The 16,678-nt window shown below is 39.2% G+C and overlaps 1 long non-coding RNA gene across 1 annotated transcript in view; it reads right to left on the bottom strand.

Annotated features, from left to right (window-relative positions):
* Window positions 1-2,282: 2,282 nt before the first annotated feature.
* LOC125169114 (uncharacterized) overlaps window positions 2,283-16,678 on the bottom strand; it is a 109,549-nt gene continuing 95,153 nt past the window's right edge. Inside the window, exons 3-4 of the long non-coding RNA XR_007153455.1 lie at window positions 6,238-6,331; window positions 2,283-5,047 (exon numbers count right to left, since the gene is read on the bottom strand). This is a non-coding gene — a long non-coding RNA (uncharacterized LOC125169114). The remainder of the gene's footprint in view (window positions 5,048-6,237; window positions 6,332-16,678) is intronic.

The following is a 16,678-nucleotide window of genomic DNA, read 5'->3' as shown; positions in this document are numbered from 1 at the left end:
ACAGCACAATAACCTATATGATGGCCTAGTATGAAAAGATATCTAGAATGTGTGATTATAAATAAGTAGCTGAACCAATTCTTTTGCTTCACCATCACCAGAATAATTACATTAGTAGAAGGAAGAGAATTATATTGAAGCCAAAAGACAAATGGAGAATAAGGGAGGGACATAATGATGGATCATAGTTTTACAGAGCTGGGGGAAAAAAAACACTTCTGCAGAAAGACTTGTTCTCAGCTATCCTGAATTCAGAACCAATTTCTAACACATAACATCATAAGACCTGCTGCCATTTCTGAGATTCCAATCTCCCCTAATACTATCTATATCCTTACTATCAACCCTCAGGACTTTAGTTCACTTTTATGTGCATTTCTCCCTTGCAACCAAAATACTCAATTGACAAAAACCTACTTATAATGTATACTCTTCACTGAGTGATAAATTATAGTCAAAAAGGGTAATAGATTATAGTCTTTTTATTTTATAACTCCAAAAGTTGTTCATTGAGCCTAGAGCTCTCCAAGCTCTACCACCAGTGGCTGGGTATCCTGCCTGGAAACTAAATAAACTCCTTGCAATTTGAGTGCCCCAGACCTATATCCTTTGATGATAAAAATGTCCAACACCTAATCCAAAATATCTTATGCCAACTGACCTTTCATATGATCCTCGGTGATCATGTGCTTCATGTTTGAACTTTAAGATTATTTAGACTGGACAACTTTAACATCCATGTGTGCACTTCATGAGGTTCAAAAAATTATTTTTTAAATGCTACATATATGCTGAATGTAAGCATTTCTAAGGAGGAAGTCTCCAGAACTTTCAAAAGATTCTCAGAGGCATTTATGACTCTGACAAATGTTTGAGTGACTGTGATAGATTTTATATTTTATTCAGTCTTTGTATTCATTAGGGTAAAGCTAACTGCTTTAAAAAATAGTGTCAACCAATAAGGGATTATCTACTGTCCATGTAACAATATGGTACAAATGAATAGATTGTCAAGGAAGTCTTTATGCCACCATCCAACAATACAGGCTGATGGAAGCTTTGCTATATTCAACACATGTCTTCCAAAGTTTCCCTAAACTTTTCTCTATTTCAATCAGCCATCTTGAGAACAAGCAAGGAGAGTGCATATAGAAGATCATAAACCAAATCTGTCAATGGTACATGTCTTGTCATATATGATGGTCTAGAAGTTATTCATATGCCATATGGGTTTTGGATACCTAACACCTAATCTAGCTTGAGTAGCTGTATTTGTGCTTTCCCTTTACTTTTACATTTGTATGGTTCACCTAATTTAAACAACTTTATGGAATCAATTCACTGTATCCTCTATAATAAAAGACCTCTTGACCTTGGGGAATGTTGTCAAATTCTGTTGACATGCTTCAATTCCTAATCTAGACACTCAACCTCACCTTCTCACAGTCAAATGAGACTCTCCTAAAAGATAAATTAGCACCTCACTTTGGGCAACTTGCTCTACTTAACTCAAAACTTGGTTAATATCACTTTTACTCCTTTATAATAATATTTACAGCCCCACTAAATTTGGATTCTAAACCTTCGTAAGTAAGGTATAAGTGATTGGGTAATTATGAAGCCCAAGTCAATGAACTGCACCAGTCACTCCTTTATCATGCTCACACACGACTTACTGTTATTTCATATAGAGAACAACAGCAAATGTCCACACTCTCTTTATCCTACTCAAGAAAGTGTGCGACAGCCCTTTCCTCACCATAGTGACCCACTAGCAGGCATGTAACTCTCAGCTTTTATCAGTCAAGTGCATGAGTTCAAGAAAAGAGCAGAATAACCAAGTATTAGGTATCTGGACTATGCCTTCGTAGAAAAGAGCATTGTAATAAATGCATACATGGAGTATAATTATTCTGAGGACTGGAATACAGGGAGTGGTGTTGTGGAAAAATTTGTAAAATCGCAAGTATATGGGGTTTATTCATTTTCACACAAATTACATATTCATTACAAATTTTGATGTTTTGAAATGAGGAGCAAATCAGTAGTAATCTATTTGGTAAAATACTCTGGCAACATTCTTAAAACTAGTGTACGGTTGCTGTGAGAAAAGCAGCAGTGGTAACATTTCATCTCCTTTTTAAAATTTTTTTTTAACATGAAATTTATTGTCAGATTGGTTTCCATACAACACCCAGTGCTCATCCCAACAGGTGCCCTCCTCAATGCCCATCACCCACTTTCCCCTCCCTCCCACCCCCATCAACCCTAAGTTCCTTTTAAATACTGTATATCTCAGGGTCCTCAGGAGTTCAGTTTGACCCTCTTCCAGCCCAATCACATACAACAGATTGATGTGAAACATTTCTCTACAAAGTGGCTAAAGTCCCACTGGGAACAAGAAAAAGAGATTCATCTGTAAATTTCATCATTGACTATGTTTGTTTATTAATAACTGGGATTAGTCCCACCTTTAGATAGCTGATCTCTACATCAGAATCAGAATATTAAAACTGAAAAATCATATAATCTAACTCCATCTCTTGAAATGAGGTAAAGACAATGGTCCAAGGTCAAGGAGTGAATTAACACCAGAGTCAAAACTGTAACCCAGTGTTCTTTCCACCTCGTCACTTAAGCCTTTATTCAAAGGACTATATGCTTATATAATTTTAGGTTGTATGCAATTGTTATAGAGTGCAGACTAGAGTTTATTGTGAAGTGTGCATTAATCTTTGTTCACTAAGATAACGGAAGCAACAGGAGAATGTGGCAGAAAACAACCAATGTTTGATATGAATGTAAAACCACTACATTAACCATAATGGCAGTTGTTTTAGCCTGCAAACATTAATTTTTAATCTCCAAAAGGAGAAAAGGGAATCCCTGTCTTAAATTTCTTTTTTTTTCTTTTTCTTTTAGGGGACTTGTCGCAGTGGGGGAAAGGGCACAACCTGCTCATTTCTCTAGACTCTAATGTCCCTTTGAACTCAACAGGGTATAAGTGGAATTATTTACTGAAAGTTTCCCTGAGGCTAATAACTGGCATTTCTTCCAAATCTAGCTTTTTACAGCTGCAAAAATTAGCACAAACAACATCCATATTCATTAGCTGCCTAGAATATGAGCACATATGATAAGACTTTAAGGCAATCTCACCACAGAAGTCAGAAAATGGAAAGAAAGGGAAAAAAATAATAATGAGTGTGGGGTTCAAAAGGTTCTCTTTAATGTGCATCAAGCAGTTTTACGTAATGCAAGTAACTACAGGGATTTGCTATTTAGCAGTGATGGGTCATGCACGAGCTGGGCTTCTCCCGATCCCCTGTCGGGCTGGCAGCATGTGTTCAGTACCAGTCATCTGCCAACATGTGAAGGTTGCTAACAGATTTCCCTATAATGAGCTCACTGGACTGGAGCACTAGTTAAAGGAGAAGGTCAAAGATTCATGTTTATTTAGCTTCCTCCAACACGTCCACATCTTCCTCAGATTTGCAAGAAGTAGCTTTATCTTGCTTGCTACTGTTTCGTGCTAAATTAGCCTACTTGTCAAATGGATCAAGGTAAAAAGGTCATAGCAGCCAAAAAAAAAAAAAAAAAGAACAATGTACAGAAAACTCTATCAGCTACATACATTAGCATGAGTCCCCATTTTTTAGTCTTTAATGAAGTGCGGATGAGCCTTAAAGATATTATACTCTGAGAAAGTGAACATCATATTAATACTAAAATATTCCCCTAAGGCATAACTCTGGTGTTCAGCCCACAAGCCTATCATGCCCTTAAGCACATCATTATTCTTCACAAGTAAATAATGTGAGATGAGCTCACGGGCATTTCCAAGTAGAAACAATTTTGTCAAACTGAAAGATAGCTGAGCCAAGGTGCAAAAAGGAAAAGACACAATGGTAAAAATCTGAATGAATACAACATGTCAGGGTGAATTCTGTTAAGTCTTCATCTAACACACTCTTAATCCAGTGTTAAATTATTAATGTCTTGCTTCAAATACTCTTTCTCAACAGCATGGCCCCCATCAGTGCACGTACTAAAAAACCCCAAAATCTTTCTGAAAGGTCACTGCTGAATCCCTCTCTCCTGGTGTGCCTTCATTTTGCTCCTATATCATATATGGCTTATCCTACAACAGAGTCTTGCCAGACAGAGAATAGTACTCAAATGGTCCAAGAAACCTAACAATATATTTACAAAGATGTGAGAAAGGTTAATGAACCCAGAAATGGATGCTAAGGACCCAGGGATTGGCAACAGTGAGATACCACTAACACTCAAAGGAATAAAACAGCAAAGGAAGCAAAGAGTATTATGAAAGCATTGAGCATTGGGAGCTCAGGACAAGCAGAAGGGGTTATCTTATAGAAACTGTAGTTATGGTGGGGGTAGCGGGACAGCATCATCAGAAAACCCATTCCAGCTCATGAGGGAGAGGAAAAAAAGCCCCGATCTCTCTTTTTTCCCACCTTCGAATTTCCTAAAGGTGACTCCTTTAGACCAAGCCCAACTAGAAGCCACAAGGCAAGGTGATTCAGAGCCCAGGGTCAACTTCTGGGTGAGGAAGGTAGGCAGACAAAGGAGGGGAGTGGATGGATTTGGGGAGGAGAGTAGGAAACTGAATAACTCTTTGGCATACCTTCCTCGTGGGATCCTTAAGATCAAACTGCGTTTTCTTGCCTTTAGGTGCTCTGCATTCAGCAGTGTCGAGTACATGGTACCTGCTCAACAACCACTGAACAAATAACCAACTGAGACTGACAGGATAAATATTTTGTTTTCAGTGTCAATTGTGTTCTTCCACTATACCACTGTGACCCATGTTAACTTGTTCAACCTCTGATACATCCATCACACAAGGGAGATCCCTTACGAGACCTTGAACCTTAGGCTCATGTCATCTTACAACTTAGCCTTGAGTTGACCCACTTTCTCTTCGAGGCAGCTTCCCTACTTTTAGTGTTGAAGTATCTAACTGCTCTCACATGCAGGGTGAGGCAATCTTCCTGTAATTCCCAGAAGTCCGTAGTGATACCTGGTGTGGAGAGAATAGAGTATCAGTAACTCATCATCACTCACTGAAAACTATTTTCTAAACAACATTTAATATTGCTTATATAACATAGAATCTGTCATCCCTTCCCTCACCCTAAACAGAGATCTGCACTATATGGCTACTCCATAACTATGCATTAGATAAGGTGACCCAAAAATCTTTTCCTTCTCTTCCTCCTTCCTCAATGGTGTCATGATTCTTGTAATTAAATCGTCATTTGGGGGTGCCTGGGTGGCTCAGTCAGTTAAGTGTCTGACTTCGGCTCAGGTCATGACCTCATCATTTGTGGGTTCAAGCCCCACATTGGGCTCTGTGCTGAGAGCTCAGAGCCTGGAGCCTGCTTCAGATTCTGTGTCTCCTTCTCTCTCTGCCCCTCCCCTGATGTCACTCTGTCTCTCTCTCTCTCAAAAATAAATAAAACACTTAATTCTTTTTTAATCATCTTTTGGAGGTTGAACTGCATATTCAATTTTTCAAATTGTGAGCCATTAGAAGGTAGTGGAATCAATTAAGCTGACCACTACCAGCATTCCTTAATGTGATAGGGCAAAAATAGGAGAAGATAGAAATGAATACAATAAAACAAAATAGACAAAATAGATGGCGAGGTAGCTGTGGTCACTATGAACTACATGTATGTGTTTGTGTGTATTGTATTGTGGAATGTCTTTCTCAGTGTTATTTCTTTATATGTTATGATAAAACAATGTTTGGAAACCATGGTACTAATGGATATTCTCTTCAAAAGCATTCCAACCACAAAGGGGTCATTTCTGACCCATCCTTCTGAAATGGGAATCTCAATAATACATCCTGCTTGTATTTTCTTTTTTTCCTCATTTTACATACCTACATTCAGTTTAAACATAATTCACTTGATTAATAACACTTCCTGCTGCAAATGTAGCCTTTTCTTACTGTACCATCATCACTATATAAGGATTTTCTATAATTCCCCTTAATGTATGTTGGAGGTAGTTTTTAAAAATTCAGCTCTGTTGACTCAGTGTCTTCCAACATTAGGATAAATTCTGTTTCCTACCTCAGTTTTGTGTTCCACTTTCTTCTTCCTCACCTGCATTTCTAGAAAATTAGGATGGAAAAGAGTAGAGATGACCTCTCATAGACCACAGCAGAGGACTTTGTCATAAAGAAGAGACTAAACTTACTGCCCAAATTCCACCTTTTCTTCTCTAGAAGGATTGTGAGCCCGTGATCACTGGTTGTGGCTGCTATTGGTTGTGGCTGATATTATACAGATTTCTGTGGAAAGATATATGCTAAGTAAATACAAAAGCATTAGAAATTACATTCATGTTTCTAGATAATTAAGCAAGTTACTCAGTTTCCTAAATTATGAAATTGAGTATCATAATACTATTACTGGATAGACAACTCGTTCTGAATTCACATTTGTTGGCTTGCCACTCGGAAATCAATACTCAAGAGATAAGTAATGGTGGGAAAGGAAAGTTTGCTTTATTTGGGGGTCTGGAAACCCAGGGAGATGGTGAACTAACATCTCAAAGACCATCTGCCCTGTCCAGGCAAAGCTGGAGGGTTTTAAAGGGGAAGGCACGAGAAATGGTGGGAGCTGCATGGAGGAGAAGCAGGTGCCCAGGAGCTACTCCTGTGTGGACATGAGCCTGAACAGACTTGCTGGCATCAGTGGCAGCTGTTTTTGAATGTGATGAGGCTTTAGCTTCCAGAAAATTTTGAGCCTTCTTTCCTCGAAGCCAGCGGTCTGCAAAATCTCAAGGAAAGTAGGTTAGTTTCTGCTACAAACCAAGGGATTTAGTTTAGCAAGCAATGATTGCATCAGCGTGAACCACATTAACCCTTACAGGGCGTTGAAGTGCTGTTACAATACCTACAATTGAATTCATTTACATTAATTGCTTACTACCATATCTAGCTCAGAGTAGGTAGTAACAAATAAATGGTATCGATCATTGACAGAATCCACAGTACATTTGGATTTGGATTAATTTGGGAACTTACACCTGAGGTCTGACTCATCACAATCTGCAGATTGCACCACAAGCATAGATCTGACAGTCACTTTGCAAAAGTCATCTCTGTAATCATGTCACTTCTCTTCAAAGCCAACTTTTCATCTTGGGGCCCATGAGTGTGGGGGCTATGAGAGTGTCACTTTCTGATCTCTGGCTACAGTGAGTGCCATTGACCTGTAGCCCCAGCTGTTACCCTCTGACTGACATTAAGATTTTCTCACGAAGTACCACACACCACAGGCTGCTCCCAGCCAAGCACTGGATGTGGTCAGGAGACCAAGGCATGTATGTCTGTTTCTAGAAGATGAGGGATTCCTCTGATGGGTTACTTTGACTTGAGGACCCTCAACAGCTTGATAAACCCTCTTAGAACCATACCTCAGTCCAAAATGGTCTCATGAACCTTCCTTCCTTCTATCCCTGCCTTATCTGAGACAGATTTGCATTGTGTCTGAGAGCTCCCCCAGGTTCCTCCAGCTGTCTTATCTTTGTTCTTCACAGAACTCACCCCTAATAAATCTCGGCCTCTGGAGGGTCCAGATGGCTAACATAATAACCCATAATTTGTGTGTAAGATTTTGTGTGTGGGAACATATATCCTTTATTCATAATAAGAACATCTTGGGGCGCCTGGGTGGCTCAGTTGGTTAAGCGTCTGGCTTCGGCTCAGGTCATGATCTCGTGGTCTGTGGGTTTGAGCCCTGCATCAGGCTCTGTGCTGACAGCTCAGAGCCTGGAGCCTGTTTCAGATTCTATGTCTCCCTCTTCCTCTGACCCTCCCCTGTTCATGCTCTCTCTCTCTCTGTCTCAAAAATAAATAAATGTTAAAAAAAATTTAAAAAAAAAGAACATCTATCAGTTTCATTGGCTTTTTAGATGGGTCTGTGACCAAAATATATTTAGGACTACTGCCTCTTCAAGTTCTTTTCAAATGATATAATACCACCACCACTGCCCCAAAGCTAAAAAGGTGCTTGAGCAAGGCCAGTGTAGAATTTCCATATGCCTAAGAGTTCTCATGACATCATTTTGATATATCAGGGTCATATTCTTACAGGCAACACAAAATATGTGAAATTATATTATTGATAATATTTATACCTATATTTGCCTCGGTGTCCTGTTTTATGTACTACTAACCTATAGCCATTTGATTTGTAACTTTGTATCTCTGAACATAACTTTCCTTCCTCAAGTTAATTACTTTATATGACATGTAACCCACATTTTGGTATTTACACTCTTAACATTCTGAATCTATCAAATGTGGCACTTAGGAAACATTTGTTTCGTTAAGGAAAAACTAAAACTTACTTATGAAAACTCTTTAACTCTTTGTAGACCTTTGAAAATGATTCTTTGGGTTACATTAGAAAATTCATTAAAATTTGAAGTCAATTAAAATTAATTTTTTACAAGTTAAAGCATTCATAAAAGTGTCCAAAACTTTAAGTTATAAAAACTTTAAGTACATACATTTTGCATTTTTAATGCTACTAGAACCCCAAAGGTTTGGAGCTCACAAAATAGGGGCTTGCATTCAAGTATAGTAAATCTCCTCTTTCAGATCTCATGCTAACAATCACCAATGAGAAGATAGGACCGAGTTAAAAACTAATCTTTTCTTCAACTCTTACTCTTGCAATGATGCTTGATTATGTATAAATGTTTTATTTTTTAATTTGATTTATTTTTTCCAGCTTTATTAAGATATACTTGACATATAACATTGTGTAAGTTTAAGGTGTACAACCTGCTGATTTGATATATTTATGTATTGCAAAATGATTACCACCATAGCATTACCTAACACTCTGTCCCATCACATAATTATTATTTCCTTTTTGTGGTGAGAGCATTTAAGATCTACTCTCTTAGCAACATTCAAATATATAACACAGTATTTTTTTAATTAGTTAAACCAGAACAAACAAACAGCAAATAATAATTCACCTATTTCTTCCACCCACCCCCAAGCCTGTACCTCTGAAAACACCAATATATTCTCCATATCTATGAGCTTGGTTTTTGGCTTGTTATTTAGGTTACACATAGAAATAAAATCATATGGAGGGGATCATCGGAAGATAGCAGCATAGGAGGACGCTGGGCTCACAGCGCGTCCTGCTGATCACTTAGATTCCACCTACACCTGCCTAAATAACCCAGAAAACCGCCAGAAGACTAGCAGAATGGAGTCTCTGGAGCCAAGCGCAGATGAGAGGCCCACGGAAGAGGGTAGGAAGGGCGGAGAGGAGAAGCTTGCTCCACGTACTGGCAGGAGGGAGCCGGGGCGGAGGGGCAGCCTGCCAGCCAAGCAGAGCCCGTGAGTCTGGCTTGCAAAAGCAGAGGGGCCGGACGGAGTACGTTCTGACAGCAAGCGGGATTGACATCTGGAAGGTTATAAGCTAACAGCTCTGCTCAGAGAACTGGAGGACTGGAGGATAAGGGGAGGGAGAGTTGTTGAGCCCCCGACGACAGAGCTCAGTTTGGCGGGGAACAAAGGCGCTTGCCAGTGCCATCTCCCTCGCCCATCCCCCAGCCAAAATTCCAAAGGGAACCAGTTCCTGCCAGGGAACTTGCTTTCTCCGCGAAAACATCCAATGCTGTGCTTCTGCAGAGCCACCCCTCTGGCAGCAGGTCTGACTCCCTCCCGTTGCCACAGGGCCCCTCCTGAAGTGGATCACCTAAGGAGAAGCAAGCTAAGCCTGCCCCTCCTGCCCCCCTGCACCTTGCCTACCCACCCCAGCTAATACACCAGATCCCCAGCCCCACAAGCCTGGCAGTGTGCAAGTAGCCCAGACGGGCCACGCCACCCCACAGTGAATCCCGCCCCTAGGAGAGGGGAAGAGAAGGCACACACCAGTCTGACTGTGGCTCCAGCAGTGGGCTGGGGGCAGACATCAGGTCTGACTGCGGCCACGCCCACCAACTCCAGTTATACTCCACAGCACAGGGGAAGTACCTCCCTGCAGGTCCGCACCACTCCAGGGACTATCCAAAATGACCAAACGGGAGAATTCCCCTCAAAAGAATCTCCAGAAAATAACAACAGCTAATGAATTGATCAAAAAGGATTTAAATAATATAACAGAAAGTGAATTTAGAATAATAGTCATAAAATTAATCGCTGGGCTTGAAAACAGTATACAAGACAGCAGAGAATCTCTTGCTACAGAGATCAAGGGACTAAGGAACGGTCACGAGGAGCTGAAAAACGCTTTAAATGAAATGCAAAACAAAATGGAAACCACCACAGCTCGGATTGAAGAGGCAGAGGAGAGAATAGGTGAACTAGAAGATAAAATTATGGAAAAAGAGGAAGCTGAGAGAAAGAGAGATAAAAAAATCCAGGAGTATAAGGGGAAAATTAGAGAACTAAGTGATACACTAAAAAGAAATAATCTACGCATAATTGGTATCCCAGAGGAGGAAGAGAGAGGGAAAGGTGCTGAAGGGGTACTTGAAGAAATAATAGCTGAGAACTTCCCGGATCGGGGGAAGGAAAAAGGCATTGAAATCCAAGAGGCACAGAGACTCCCTTCAGGCGTAACTTGAAAGGATCTTCTGCACGACATACCATAGTGAAACTGGCAAAATACAGGATAAAGAGAAAATTCTGAAAGCAGCAAGGGGTAAACGTGCCCTAACATATAAAGGGAGACCTATAAGACTCGTGACCGATCTCTCTACTGAAACTTGGCAGGCCAGAAAGGCATGGCAGGAGATCTTCAATGTGATGAACAGAAAAAATATGCAGCCGAGAATCCTTTATCCAGCAAGTCTGTCATTTAGAATAGAAGGAGAGATAAAGGTCTTCCCAAACAAACAAAAACTGAAGGAATTTGTCACCACTAAACCAGCCCTACAAGAGATCCTAAGGGGGATCCTGTGAGACAAAGTACCAGAGACATTGCTACAAGCATGAAACCTACGGACATCACAATGACTCTAAACCCATATCTTTCTATAATAACACTGAATGTAAATGGATTAAATGCGCCAACCAAAAGACATAGGGTATCAGAATGGATAAAAAAACAAGACCCATCTATTTGCTGTCTACAAGAGACTCATTTTAGACCTGAGGACACCTTTAGATTGAGAGTGAGGGGATGGAGAACTATTTATCATGCCACTGGAAGTCAAAAGAAAGCTGGAGCAGCCATACTTATATCAGACAAACTAGACTTTTGATTAAAGGCTGTAACAAGAGATGAAGAAGGGCATTATATAATAATCACAGGGTCTATCCATCAGGAAGAGCTAACAGTTATAAATGTCTATGCACCGAATATGGGAGCCCCCAAATATATAAAACAATTACTCAGAAACATAAGCAACCTTATTGATAAGAATGTGGTAATTGCAGGGGACTTTAACACTCCACTTACAGAAATGGATAGATCATCTAGACACACGGTCAATAAAGAAACAAGGGGCCTGAATGACACATTGGATCAGATGGACCTGACAGATAAATTTAGAACTCTGCATCCCAAAGCAACAGAAAGAAGCAACTTTCTTCTCGAGTGCACATGGAACATTCTCCAAGATAGATCATATACTGTGTCACAAAATAGCCCTTCATAAGTATACAAGAATTGAAATTATACCATGCTTACTTTCAGACCACAATGCTATGAAGCTTGAAATCAACCACAGGAAAAAGTCTGGAAAACCTCCAAAAGCATGGAGGTTAAAGAACACCCTACTAACAAATGAGTGGGTCAACCAGGCAATTAGAGAAGAAATCAAAAAATATATGGAAACAAACGAAAATGAAAATACAACAATCCAAACGCTTTGGGATGCAACGAAGGCAGTCCTGAGAGGAAAATACATTGCAATCCAGGCCTATCTCAAGAAACAAGAAAATCCCAAATACAAAATCTAACAGCACACCTAAAGGAAATAGAAGCAGAATAGCAAAGGCAGCCTAAACCCAGCAGAAGAAGAGAAATAATAAAGATCAGAGCAGAAATAAACAATATAGAATCTAAAAAAACTGTAGAGCAGATCAACGAAACCAAGAGTTGGTTTTTTGAAAAAATAAACAAAATTGACAAATCTAGCCAGACTTCTCAAAAAGAAAAGGGAGATGACCCAAATAGATAAAATCATGAATGAAAATGGAATTATTACAACCAATCCCTCAGAGATACAAACAATTATCAGGGAATACTACGAAAAATTATATGCCAACAAATTGGACAACCTGGAAGAAATGGACAAATTCCTAAACACCCACACTCTTCCAAAACTCAATCAGGAGGAAATAGAAAGCTTGAACAGACCCATAACCAGTGAAGAAATTGAATCGGTTATCAAAAATCTCCCAACAAATAAGAGTCCAGGACCAGATGGCTTCCCAGGGGAGTTCTACCAGACGTTTAAAGCAGAAATAATACCTATCCTTCTCAAGCTATTCCAAGAAATAGAAAAGTAAGGAAAACTTCTAGACTCATTCTATGAAGCCAGTATTACTTTGATTCCTAAACCAGACAGAGACCTAAGAAAAAAAGAGAACTACAGGCCAATATCCCTGATGAATATGGATGCAAAAATTCTCAATAAGATACTAGCAAAGCGAATTCAACAGCATATACAAAGAATTATTCACCATGATCAAGTGGGATTCATTCCTGGGATGCAGGGCTGGTTCAACATTGGCAAATCAATCAACATGATACATCACATTAACAAAAGAAAGATAAGAACCATATGATCCTGTCAATTGATGCAGAAAAGGCCTTTGATAAAATTCAGCACACTTTCTTAATAAAAACCCTTGAGAAATTCGGGATAGAAGGAACATACTTAAACATCATAAAAGCCATTTATGAAAAGCCCACAGCTAACATCATCCTCAATGGGGAAAAACTGAGAGCTTTTTCCCTGAGATCAGGAACACGACAGGGATGCCCACTCTCACCACTGTTGTTTAACATAGTCTTGGAAGTTCTAGCATCAGCAATCAGACAACAAAAGGAAATCAAAGGCATCAAAAGTAGCAAAGATGAAGTCAAGCTTTCACTTTTTGCAGATGACATACTATACGTGGAAAATCTGATAGACTCCACCAAAAGTCTGCTAGAACTGATACATGAATTCAGCAAAGTTGCAGGATACAAAATCAATGTACAGTAATAAGTTGCATTCTTATACACTAACAATGAAGCAACAGAAAGACAAATAAAGAAATTGATCCCATTCACCATTGCACCAAGAAGCATAAAATACCTAGGAATAAATCTAACCAAAGATGTAAAAGATCTGTATGCTGAAAACTATAGAAAGCTTATGAAGGAAATTGAAGAAGATATAAAGAAATGGAGAGACATTCCCTGCTCATGGATTGGAAGAATAAATATTGTCAAAATGTCAATACTACCCAAAGCTATCTATACATTCAATGCAATCCCAATCAAAATTGCACCAGCATTCTTCTCGAAACTAGAACAAGCAATCCTAAAATTCATGTGGAACCACAAAAGGCCCCGAATAGCCAAAGTAATTTTGAAGAAGAAGACCAAAGCAGGAGGCATCACAATCCCAGACTTTAGCCTCTACTACAAAGCTGTCATCATCAAGACAGCATGGTATTGGCACCAAAACAGACACATAGACCAATGGAATCGAATAGAAACCCCAGAACTAGACCCACAAATGTATGGCCAACTCATCTTTGACAAAGCAGGAAAGAACATCCAATGGAAAAAAGACAGCCTCTTTAACAAATGGTGCTGGGAGAACTGGACAGCAACATGCAGAAGGTTGAAACTAGACCACCTTCTCACACCATTCACAAAAATAAACTCAAAATGGATACAGGACCTGAATGTGAGACAGGAAACCATCAAAACCCTAGAGGAGAAAGCAGGAAAAGACCTCTCTGACCTCAGCCATAGCAATCTCTTACTCGACACATCCCCAAAGACAAGGGAATTAAAAGCAAAAATGAATTACTGGGACCTTATGAAGATAAAAAGCTTCTGCACAGCAAAGGAAACAACCAACAAAACTAAAAGGCAACCAACAGAATGGGAAGAGATATTTGCAAATGACATATCGGACAAAGGGCTAGTATCCAAAATGTATAAAGAGCTCACCAAACTCCACACCTGAAAAACAAATAACCCAGTGAAGAAATGGGCAGAAAACATGAAGAGACACTTCTCTAAAGAAGACATCCGGATGGCCAACAGGCACATGAAAAGATGTTCAACGTCACTCCTTATCAGGGAAATACAAATCAAAACCACACTCAGATATCACCTCATGCCAGAGTGGCCAAAATGAACAAATCAGGAGACTATAGATGCTGGAGAGGATGTGGAGAAACAGGAACCCTCTTGCACTGTTGGTGGGAATGCAAATTGGTGCAGCCACTCTGGAAAGCAGTGTGGAGGTTCCTCAGAAAATTAAAAATAGACCTACCCTATGACCCAGCAATAGCACTGCTAGGAATTTATCCAAGGGATACAGGAGTACTGATGCAGAGGGGCACTTGTACCCCAATGTTTATAGCAGCACTCTCAACAATAGCCAAATGATGGAAAGAGCATAAATGTCCATGAACTGATGAATGGATAAAGAAATTGTGGTTTATGTACACAATGGAGTACTACAGGGCAATGAGAAAGAACGAAATATGGCCCTTTGTAGCAATGTGGATGGAACTGGAGAGTGTGATGCTAAGTGAAATAAGCCATACAGAGAAAGACAGATACCATATGTTTTCACTCTTATGTGGATCCTGAGAAACTTAACAGAAACCCATGGGGGAGGGGAAGGAAAAAAAAAGAGGTTAGAGTGGGAGAGAGCCAAAGCATAAGAGACTCTTAAAAACTGAGAACTGAGGGTTGATGGGGGGTGGGAGGGAGGGGAGGGTGGGGGATGGGTATTGAGGAGGGCACCTTTTGGGATGAGCACTGGGTGTTGTATGGAAACCAATTTGACAATAAATTTCATATATTGAAAAAAAAATAAAATAAAATACAAAAAAAAAGGTGGGGAAAAAAGACTGAAAATCAGGTGTTGCATTGGAATAAGGAGAAAGTGGAATGTAAAGACAACTTGAATGCCTTTTTTATTTTAAATAAACAATATTTCTACTTCCAAAAAAAAAAAAAAGAAATAAGATCATATGGTATTTGTCTTTCTCTGTCTGACTTAATTCACTTAGTTTAACAGTCTGAAGTTCCATTCTTGTTGCAAAAAAATCACAATAATTCATCTTTTTTATGGCTATATATCATATATGTATGTATGATATGATACATATATGTATGATACATGTATGATATGACATATATGACATACATACATATATCATACAAATGACATGTACATTATATGTATGATTTACATATATATATCTCATATTTATCCATTCATCCATCAATGGACACTTAGTGTGTTTCCATACCTTGGCTGCCATGAACATAGGGTATACATGTCTTTTAAAATTAGTGTTTTTGTTTTCTTTGGATAAACACCCAAAAGTGAATTGCTGGATCATATAGTAGTTCTATTTTTAATTTTGAGGAATCTTCATTCTGATTTCCTCAGTGACTGAACCAATTTATATCCTCACCAACAGTGCACAAATTTTCCTATTCCCCACTTCCTCACGAACACTTCTTATTTGTCTTTTTGATAATAGCTATTGTGACAGGACTAAGGTGAAATCTCTTTGTGGTTTTGATTTGCATTTCTTTGTTTAATGATGTTAAGCTTCTTTTCATGTACCTGTTGACCATCTGTATGTCTTCTTTGGAAAAATGTCTATTCAGATCTTCTGCCCATTTTTTTGTTAATGTTTATTTTTGAGAGAGACAGACAGACAGAGCACGAGTTGGGGAGGGGAAGATAGAGAGGGAGACACAGAATCAGAAGCAGGCTCCAGGCTCCGAGCTGTCAGCACAGAGCTTGATGTAGGGCTCGAACTCACAAACCTCGAGATCATGACCTGAGCCGAAGTCGGACACCCAACCAATTAAGCCACCTAGGTGCCCCTGTCCGCTTTTTAACGGAATTGTTTATATTTTGTTATTGAGTTGTATAAGTTATTTATTTTGGATATTATCCCTTTTTAGATATATGATCTGCAAATATTTGCTCTCATTCAGTAGGTTGCCTTTTCATTTTGTTAATAGTTTTCTTTCCTGTACAGAAGTTCTTCTACTTCGATGTAGTCCCTATAACACAGTTATTATTACCTATAATCACCATGCCGAACATTAGATTCCCAGAACTTGTTAATCTTATAACTTTAAGTTTTTACCCTTTGACCAATACTGTTGATTTATATTTTAATGCATCTATTTAAGCATATAATCTTTAATCGTCCCTTTTAAATCAAACAGGTAACTTATTCATTTCTTCCCATTTACTCCACTTAAGCACAGTTTGGGCTCCTGTGATTGCTTGTAAACCCAATCAATATCTGGCTCCTTAAGATTCTATGATCAAAGTCCTGAGACACCACACTAATCTTTTATCTATAAACAGACCCTGGTCATTTTGTCTCTCTAATTGCTGAGAGAGATTTACTGCAGCTTGGCATTACACTTTCCATCAGACCTGGTTT

The sequence above is a fragment of the Prionailurus viverrinus genome, chromosome B3 (assembly GCF_022837055.1).
Source record: "Prionailurus viverrinus isolate Anna chromosome B3, UM_Priviv_1.0, whole genome shotgun sequence".
Classification (NCBI taxonomy): domain Eukaryota; kingdom Metazoa; phylum Chordata; class Mammalia; order Carnivora; family Felidae; genus Prionailurus; species Prionailurus viverrinus.
The sequence above is the reverse complement of the archived record's forward strand: the minus strand, read 5'-3'. Positions and strand labels throughout refer to the sequence as shown.